We start from the raw sequence: 9,893 nt of genomic DNA on the forward strand, positions 1-9,893 counted from the left end.
GAAAAGATAAAGTGAGGCATACTAAACATTTTAAGACTCTGAACAACACTTGATTCAAATTAGGCAATGCCAAACCAGAAATAGTCAAGAGTGCTCCACCCACGGGGCTGGGCAGAAAGACTTCTACAGAGAAGACATGGAAACAAAACAAGAAAATTGATTGGCCATAGCTTTAGGGGTTGCATTATTTGGGAAAGCCTCATTGGCTGTTTGTGATTGGTTACGCCTAGGTCTTAATTTCTCAATTGAGGCGTTACAGGCTTAGGTTTTGGTTTGCTTACATAGGTTACTAAGGCATTAAAGCCACTTCAGTCTAATGGTCTCTGTGTTTAATTAATTTAATAAGGGCTTCAGGCAGAAGTGTAGGGTCTATTACTGGGAAGTGATGTGAGTTGTTCAACTGAAGTCAAATCTTTAGCCAAGACTCTTCATCCTTAGAGACACCATCCTTTATCCTTAGAAGTACCACCTTCCTCCTTCACCTCTCACCTGCTCACATCCATCCGTGTTTGGGGGAAGAGTGAGAAGGTGGTATATCGGCCCTTGTCCTTTATCCATCCTTGACCTTCATCCATTACCTGGTGAAGCCTTAGACTGTGCCTCCTTCACTTTCCAAATTCCAATTTACTTATGACTTCCTAAAAACTATTCACCAAACAAAGCACAAAAAGTTCTCCAGTGAAGAAAAATTACCTGGTAACAACTGGTAACTCATTTTCTGAGCAGACTCTGTAGAGCTAATGCTATTTGATTCATAGGCACAGAAAGCAGGTCACTCGAGGGTGGAGTTAGGGGGCTGTGAGTCAAGCAAAAGAGGTACCAATTGAACGTGGCCTCTACTGAGATGAGAATAGCCTCATGGGTGTTCCCTTAGGAAATTCAAAGCACACTTTAGCTTTTTCATTACAAGCGCTCATGGCATTGTCAACCATGGAATGTCAATCTTCCTCAAAAGCATGCTAAAAGAAGGGTGATTGTATGCCCTAAACTGTAAATGGCTCTCCTACAAATATGTCCCACAGCTTCTAAGGTAGAAATCCAGGAAATATGGCTTCAGACATCCATTTTTTTTTAATTGGAGTATAGCTGACATACAACATTGTATTAGTTTCAGATGTACACTACTGTGACTAAATATTTTTACAGATTATGTACCATACGAAGTTATTATAATATTATTGGTTATATTCCCTGTGCCATACATTGCATAAAAATATGGAACACTTCACAAATTTGTGCGTCATCCTTGCATAGGGGCCATGCTAATCTTCTCTGTGTTGTTCCAATTTTAGTATATGCACTGCTGAAGTGAGGCCCAGACCTCCATTCTTAACAGCAAAGATCCTGGTCAATGTTAGTTTCACTATAGGGTCCAGCCTTTTTCAAGTGGGTGCCTCTTGCCCCCATATTGACGGCAGGTTAAAGTCGATGACAATTTGGTGGAAGCACCAAGTTTCACTCATTACAGAAGTTGGTTCTCTCAGGGAGAATTCAAGAAGGATATCTGCCCCTAGTCACCTCCGACTTTGAAAAGTAGCTGGCGTTCAGGTATTTTATCTGCCATGTTAACTCCCCATCTACTCTCTCGCACCGTTTGGGCCCATGGATGAAGTGGGACCCATCTTCCTGAACTCCACCTCCCTGTTATGGAAGGAAATAACTTCTTCTTCTCTCCTTTTTCTACAGCTTCCCTATATGGGAGAAGCTTGGAAAGGGGTTGAGTTCAGTCAGGTTCAGCTTTGCTCTGGGAAAGATGCTCATCTTTGCCCCTGCCCACACCTGTGCTAAGTGAGTCATTTCCTCTCTTCCCCAGGCTCTTAGGGGAGGTTCCTTGGTAAAAAGAAAAAAAAATCTCTAACCTCACTGTGAATACAGTCAACTTTCCTTACCTTTCTGGCAACACTTAGGAGGTTTACCTACCATATTCTCTGGATTTAAGCCCCTGGAACCAGCTCTTAAGTACCTACAACCACAGCCACTAAAATATTTGACTTGAGAGCACTTGTGGCCTCCTTAGGGTGACTTCCTCAGGCATCCTGTAGATCATGTTCTTTTCCTTAGCTTCTGTCATCTCAATGTTAGTGGTATCCAAGACAGAACTGTCTTTTCTCTTGGGATGGAAACTGCATCTCCTACAAACCCTCTCACTGTCTGGCAATCATTTCCATCATAAGCTAAATACTTTTTCCTAGCTCTATCATCTGTTCCAACACGTTAAACCATGCCTCTGATGGCCTGTCCAGGTTTGGACAATAGTTTTTACCTTGTATCTTGGATTGTGACAACATCTCCATCTCCAAGAAGTAGTTTAATTTTTAACAATTCATGCTGAAATGACTGTTTTATATCCATGCCCCACTAAAAAGTTTTCTTGAAACAACTGTTGAGCAGGGTGGCATTTATCCCAATTCCCTTCGACTCCTTTTGTACAATCTCATATGTAGAAATAATTATGTAGTAATTTTCAAATTCTTTCTTATCCTAGCCTGCTAGACACAAATCACTAGGGACTTCTGAGGGTGCACACCCAACTCTACATGAGAGTCATAACCAGGCTGATCAATCATCCTATTTGCTGGGGACAGAGTCATTTCCCAGGATGTGGGACTTTCAGTGTCAAAAAACTCAATGATTTTATTTCAGTGCTAGGAGTTGTAATCTACCCATAACTCTGATATGGACCACACAAGGACTTCTGGTAATTTCAGAAAAAAAATGTCATATCTTATAAGGGTCATGAATTCACATTCCCTGATGTGAGAAAAATAAATCCACACAATGCATGCGTCAGGGTCCTGGCAAGAAAAAGATGGCATGATAAAAGGTAATTAATTGAGGAGCATTTAACAAAGATACATATAAAAGGTATGATACGATTAAAGGAAATGAACTAGGAGTGGTGCAGTGCCCCGTTCCTTCCCCCACCGCCAGGGGATAAAAACGAGGACACTTCCAAAGACCTTAAGACTGAGAGGGCAAGGAGAAGAAATGGTTGCCAGAACCCAACCCAGGCAGAGTAACTATAAAGAAGGCCACCAGACAGGATCTGCTGTCTTCAGTAAAGGGACCCAGTCCACCCATATGGGATCCTTGGAAATAAATATCCCAATTCATTCTCTCTTCTTTCCAGTTTTTGTTTGAGATGGGGATAGGCCGGATTCTCTGATTACAGAACTTAGTCTCAATATGAGTTTGATCTCCATCTGGAGGAAGAGGCATTCGTAATCCCAGTCCAGCATTTTCTTAACAGACTTCCACTTCACACAACACCCTGGCCTATTTCTGTAGGTATGTACGGCTTACTTAAGAGTTTCAGCCAGAATAGAGGTCAGGAAAGTGCCAGCTAATCTTGAGAGACCAGAATTCAGAAACTAAGGCTACAGCGTGCCCAGTTATACCTGTTGAACAGCCATAGGAAATCGTATTTCCTAAGCTACAAAGAGGAGTTGAGTGCTGAAGTAGAGAGCAGACTCCTGCTCCTGGCAGGTCCAGGTAATAAAATACACATCCCCCAGAGCATTTCACAGTAAGTCAAGACTATATCCACAAACTCCCGTCCACCAAGGTTGACTTTAGAACCCTTCCAATCAGGGACACCTCAAAGTCGTTTGTCACATGATTGAATTTCTCACCATCTCACAGTTAGATGTCATTAAACTGAGATCCCTCTTGGAATAACTAAACTTGGGTTCTTTCAGTTTACTCTTGTTAAAGATAATGAAATAGCTGGCCAGCTATACTATTGTGCGCTAGTGAATTCAAAGAAAAATGACATTCTTCTACTTTCTTAGGGCCTGACATGTCTTCTGGGTCCTTTTAAATGTCAGATTCCACACTTCAGCTTTAGGACAATGTTTCATTTCATTATAGTTATAGATTGTGGACCTGGAACTTGTATAGAAACTCATGAAACTGAGATACAGGAGAACTGGAGTAGCTACAGCCAAACAGTGTAACATAGATCTTTACCACAGCATACTTCTTGATATTGTCCGCCATCCCGAAGACATGATTTTTTAGCTTGGTGGGTTTATTTTTTACAATGGTAAAAAAAAATAATAATAATAATACATACATACATACACAAAAAAATCATCACCCCAATCACCATCAAAACAAAGCAATCTTCTCAAAAAACAAATAAAACCACGCCACTTGTTTATTACAGTCTTGTTTTTAAAAATTAGCCTACCCGAACTTAAATTTCCCCTGTTGATACTTTACAACTCCTAGTTTTCATCATTTTCCATCCATGTAAACTCTCACTGTGGGGACTCCTATCGTGGTATAGCTTAAACTATAAAAGTTCCATTTTTATGTTTAAAAACTCTAAACTTGTTCCATCTCTACCAATGAAACCACTCTTGTTTATTACCCCTTTTCACTTGAAATGGCTTAAGGAGCCAAAGAGGAGGAAAAAAATTGGCTTGAGAGTCAAGATGTTGAAAATTACTGTAAATTGCCTTAACAAGAGTACAAATTAAACAAAGATTATTTTACTAAAATTATTTTTGAAAATATATTTCATGCCTTAACCCGAACGAGTATTAGGTGGATGTGTTTCTGCAAATTGCAGTACAATGCAACCTAGTAAGGTTACAGGAATCCTATTATAATACTTATTTTTGCTCAAACTCTGCTCTGCAACATCCAACATGTATTAAAAGGCCAGGACCAATAGGGGTGGATATCAAGGATTCGGGCAAAGGCAGAAGAAAAGAAAGAGGACTAGAAATCGATTTCTCATTAGATTTCTAGAGACCTAAATACTTGGAAGAAATAGATATTACTCTCCTTGTGTATATTTAGTTCATAAAATCAAAATAAATACACACAGATCTACACTTGCAAATATTGCTACTTTATTGTAATTTTTTGCATAAATACTTTTTTTCTCCTACATTATGCCCTTACACAGAAATCAAAATTCTGATGGGACTTGACTAATCTTTCTCTCTTGCAATTTTGTTAGGAGCTAGTTTCTTCTTTACCCTCCCCAATTTTCTCATTCTCAATTTCTACCCTAAAGTTCCCATGTTGGAGGAGTACAAAAATCAAATTAAACAGATGTCTACCCCAAAAAATGAGTACTTAATGGATCGTTACAAGAAGTAGTTGGGGATGTTAATAGAGATAAAACAAAAGCCTGATGAAGAGTTCAGATTAAAGAGGAGAGGAGAAAAATTGGAAGAGATCTATTGGAAGCTTTCCTTTTGTCTTTTGCTGGTTGAGGATTTATTTCCCAGAATTATCATATTCACCAGGAAACACAGACATTAGGTCTTCTAGACAAGAATTTAGACTAGACATCCCATGAGATTTAATTCCTAAACAAGTGAGGACATTAAGGGAAGTAATGGAGAAGATGAAAATAAATAGAGAAAGCAGATGAAACAGGAAAAAAAGAGAAGTAATCTGCAGAAAGAGACAGAGGCAGTTTCTTCAGGAAGAGGAGGATCTACTTTACTAATTGTTTCAGAGAATTAGTTCCAAAAGACTCTAAAATAAAATTGCATACAGCTGCTTGGTTTCCTATCCAGGGCTCTTAATTGGGAAGATGTGAACATTTTTTAGTGTCCAGGGAGCCTTGCTCGGTTCACTCTCTTTTGGAGATGAGTTCAGAGTGTTTACACGTTTCCCTGCATGTTTCTTACATTTTACCAGATTCCAATTATTATGTACTTAATCAGAGTGGAGAGTTGAAACACCACGAGACTCAATGCCAGAACACGGGGATTCTTTCAGCCAGAATTGTACAGTTCGAAGAGCCCCGGATTGAGTGTAAGGAGATTCGGGTTTGGGCTTTAGCTTTGCCATGAAAGGGATGAATGAGTTTGAGAAAGTTGGTTAATCCCTCTGAGCCTCATTTGTAAAATGAATGGGGTTGAAATGGATAATGTCTAAGATTTATTTCCAGTTCTTATTTATCTATCAGAGAATCTCTTCAAGTTCTTCAGCCAAAAGGATGCCAATCTGCTAGTCTTTAGAGAAAATTAGGAATTTATCTAAATAGTTCAGAAAAAAACCAACAGAAGCAAAACCAACACTACAAAGTCTTTTAAAAGCTGGAATTTTTATATAAAATCAAGATATGCTGAAATAACCATATTTTTTAAAACCTGCTTTTTGAAGTCCTCAGTAAGTCCTTCTCCCCTCTCAATAATCTCAGATCTAGAAGTGCAACATTTTCTAAATCCTAAATCTGGTTTCCCACAGGAGAGGGTTAAGTCACAGTCAGTCTCACACCCTGCTCTTTTAATGAAAAAGAAGAAAGCTCAGAATACATCTTTGCTTTGATATGCCAATATACATTAAAGTTAAAGAAGAAGAGTGCAAGTCTGCAAAGGCAGTGGTGGCATGGAATGGATGTTGTAAATTAATTTGTGTGCTCTAGAACTTATTGTCATCATACAGCTATTCAGAATTATTGTTCATGTAAAATCTTCGGGTATTACACGTCAGAAGGAAGCTCGGGTGAGTGTGATAGGCAGTATTATCCTGGTGGGTCACTGCAGACTGATGAGCGGTCCAGATTGCAGGGCCAGGCTGTTTTTCACAATGGGTTTCTTGAGAATTGTTCAGGCTAAATTTCTGATTGTCCAGGAGATGTGTATAACTCTTCCAGTGGCAACAGGGTTGCCACTAGCCACACTGAGCACTTTATTTTTTTAGGAATTTGTGATTAGCAGATACAAACTACTATATATAAAATAGAGAAACAGTGAAGTCCTACTGCATAGCACAGGGAATTACATTTAACGTCTTGTAGTAACCTACAATGAATAAGAATATAAAAAAACACATCAAGCGCTTTGTATGTGGCAAGTTCAAACTGAGACGTGCTATGAATTTAAAATACACACCAGAGTTTGAAGACAGTACCAAAAAAAAAAAAGACTGTGAAATAGATTAGTAATTTTTATATCGATTAAATGTTGAAATGATAATATATATTTTGGGGATACTGGGTTAAGTGAAATGCATTAAAATTAACATCACCTGTGTCTTTTTATGTGCGGTTGTTGCCAGAAATTTTAAAATTACATATGTGGTTCATATTTGAGGCTCAAATTATATTTCAATTGGACAGTGCTGGTCTAGACCATAAGTTCCTTGAAGACAGGTCCATTCTGGTCTTGATTTGCATGTTATCCTTAGCACCTCATGTGAATAATCCATAAATGCATTGAATGCATTATTAGTGAATGAGAGACACACTCAGGGTACTTTCTCCCATGAACATTGTTGATGACTGTGAAAAACGTTTGCTTTCTTACTTTTCTATTTTTTATTCTAAACCAACCATTTCCTTTCTGTGTTGTTTTAGAATCAATCAGGCGTAGATTAATACTTCACTGTTTTCTGGTTTCAGATGATAGGCACGTATGTCAGTGCTCCCATACTTTTAGCTTTAGTGCCTTGAATAGTTTAAACACTCCTTAAACTCCTTAGTGAGTTAGTTGCATTGTCTACCTTGGGGTGTATGCAGCATAGTCTCTTCTCAACTCAGCAGCATCTTTAATCTCCTGGAAGGCAGGAACTACTTTTCCTAGAATCTCCTTCCCTGTGTGGTTCCAGGTTGGAAACTGTCAATGAGAGGCACTAGTTCATGATTTGAAGGCAGAAGAGGACACCATTTTTCCCAGTCAGTTATAGGAAGACACATGGGCAGATAGAGGTTCAAAGCTGCTTCTAGATAAACTTGTTGAGGACATCCAGCATCCATGTGGCCGCTGAGAGAGCTGGCGTGGGCAGACTCACAGCGAAGCTAATGAAGTTTAAACTTCAGGGCTCCTTTCTTGCATGGACCCTTTCTAAGACTCTGGAGGTGGCTTGCAACTTTGTATTCATAAATATATTTATTTTGTCTTAAAGAGAGCTCTCTAAATTGTGTAAACTTTACGTGTCACAAAACCTCGCTCTAGTCCTGTATGGTTGGGAGCCTCCAGGAGAACGTGGGACTCCAGTGGCTTCAGGAAAGCTCTTGAGAACCACCAGGTTGGTGGGGCTGGAGTCTGAGATCGTCGGTGGAGCTCTCGGACTCTCTCCCCACCCCAGCCCTTCCAACAGTTGTGCAAGCTCTGACTCCCTTCATACTCGCAACAGAGCGGCTTTTGTTTTCATGACCAAACCAGTCATAGCTTAAAAATGATTGTTGTCAACAATTAGATTATGATTCTTTTTCATTATTGTTCCACTTTGAGCTCAAATTTAAGAAATGACATTTTTCTTACAGTAGAAATGATAGGGGAAAAAATGATTTAACATCCCATAAAAAAAAAAACCTTACAGCAAGCTCCATTTTGATCAGCTTTGGATACTCATAATGTAGCACTTGGCACATGCATAGTGTGTGTTTAGTAAACACGAACTAACGAGTGGGCATGTGAATTAATGAGTGAAGAAATGGAAGACTTTGCCTGTCTCTGTATCATAGCTGCTCTCCAGTTATGATTATTAAAAGAACATAGATCATTGTTTATTCTAATTAATTCTCTGTACATTTATTTAGCACAGAACCAAGAACTCCCAGCTGCTCACTGCTTTTTTTGGATGAAAATGAGGAGTAGTTTTGGGAGCCATTCCAGCACAAAATTCTAGGAAATCTCAGGATGCATCTGTAATTATTTTAGGGTCTTCCAGAGGTTGGAGACCACACCGGTTAAGAATTATTTTCAAAGGGTGAAGACTCTGTGTGTATGTGTGAATATGTGTGTGTATATACACACATACATAGATATATATACTTTTTAAAGGTTTCACTATTAAATTGGAATTTCAGGAGTTCAAGCCCTCTCATTTTTTTTTCTTGCAAACCCAATTCTGCATAGCAATAATCACTCTGCCAGATAAGAAAGTCAATGGCCAGTCCTCACCAGTATAAATCATGCATATAATTTAATTTTAATTAAGACTATACTGTTTAAAAATTAAGAAATAATTTAATCATGCTTAGAATCAGATCAGCATTTTAAAAAAATACACCCCAATATAGACAATATTGCTGTATGGTCCGTACTGAAGTCAATCCAAAATAGGAATCTAACATTTACAAATTTGCAATTTTAAAAATGTAGGTGAGTTACATGGAAAAGCCAAATAGTCCATATTTTGCTATTTCTCCTAAGAATTTCTATTTGAATTTGTATTTTTTCATGGATAAAGTAAGAAAGTGATAAGAGAGTAGTTTTATAATCATCGATAATAAACGTGTTGAGAAGTAATTGAGTTTGGAAAATGTTGGTCTTTTGGTTTGTTTTCATTTAGCAAACATTTACTATGTTCCAGCTCTATGCTAGATCCCGTGCTTACCAGTGGAGATACAGTGGTGAATTACACTTGCTAGCTACCCTCCTGATGTAGCCACATGACATGTAATTCCAGCAGGAAGTAATAGGTAAATGGTTTGGGGGAACAGGGGATGAAAAAAGGGAGCTTTTGTTGGACCCAGATACTGGAGTTACATATGGTAATCCCATCTACCTTCCAGGGTGCCTTTGAGAGACTCTCATAAAGGAGGAAACTGACTCGGGACATTGAACGCCTAGTTCAAGTCAACTCGGTTAATTAAGAGCAGCACTGGAGTGCATACCTACAGTCTGTCTAGACCCTGGAGGCAAAGAACACCGAATATCCCGTATCTCAGCTCTTGAGTCCCTCTGGCTAGGTGTTTAGCATAATCCTGTCCATTCTCTAAAGGCCACGCGGGCTCTTCCAACTGGGAATAACGTTTATTGGGTGATCTGTTTCTCTGTACCTCTCCTCCCTGAGACCAAGAGGGCTCAGTTGCGGAGGCTCTCACCAGCTGGCAGAGGTAATTAGAACAGGAGGTGGGGTGTGGATTTACTCATTTTTTAAAAAGTGTAGTAGTAGTATATGCATCTGAACAGCTC

The 9,893-nt window shown here is 39.0% G+C and overlaps 1 non-coding gene across 1 annotated transcript; it reads right to left on the reverse strand.

The window, feature by feature from the left end:
- Window positions 1-1,209: 1,209 nt before the first annotated feature.
- Window positions 1,210-1,312, reverse strand: LOC116276986 (U6 spliceosomal RNA). Its single transcript, XR_004186484.1, has one exon. It is a non-coding gene; the product is annotated as a U6 spliceosomal RNA (small nuclear RNA).
- Window positions 1,313-9,893: the final 8,581 nt, after the last annotated feature.

This window comes from Vicugna pacos, chromosome 34, assembly GCF_048564905.1.
Source record: "Vicugna pacos chromosome 34, VicPac4, whole genome shotgun sequence".
Taxonomy (NCBI): domain Eukaryota; kingdom Metazoa; phylum Chordata; class Mammalia; order Artiodactyla; family Camelidae; genus Vicugna; species Vicugna pacos.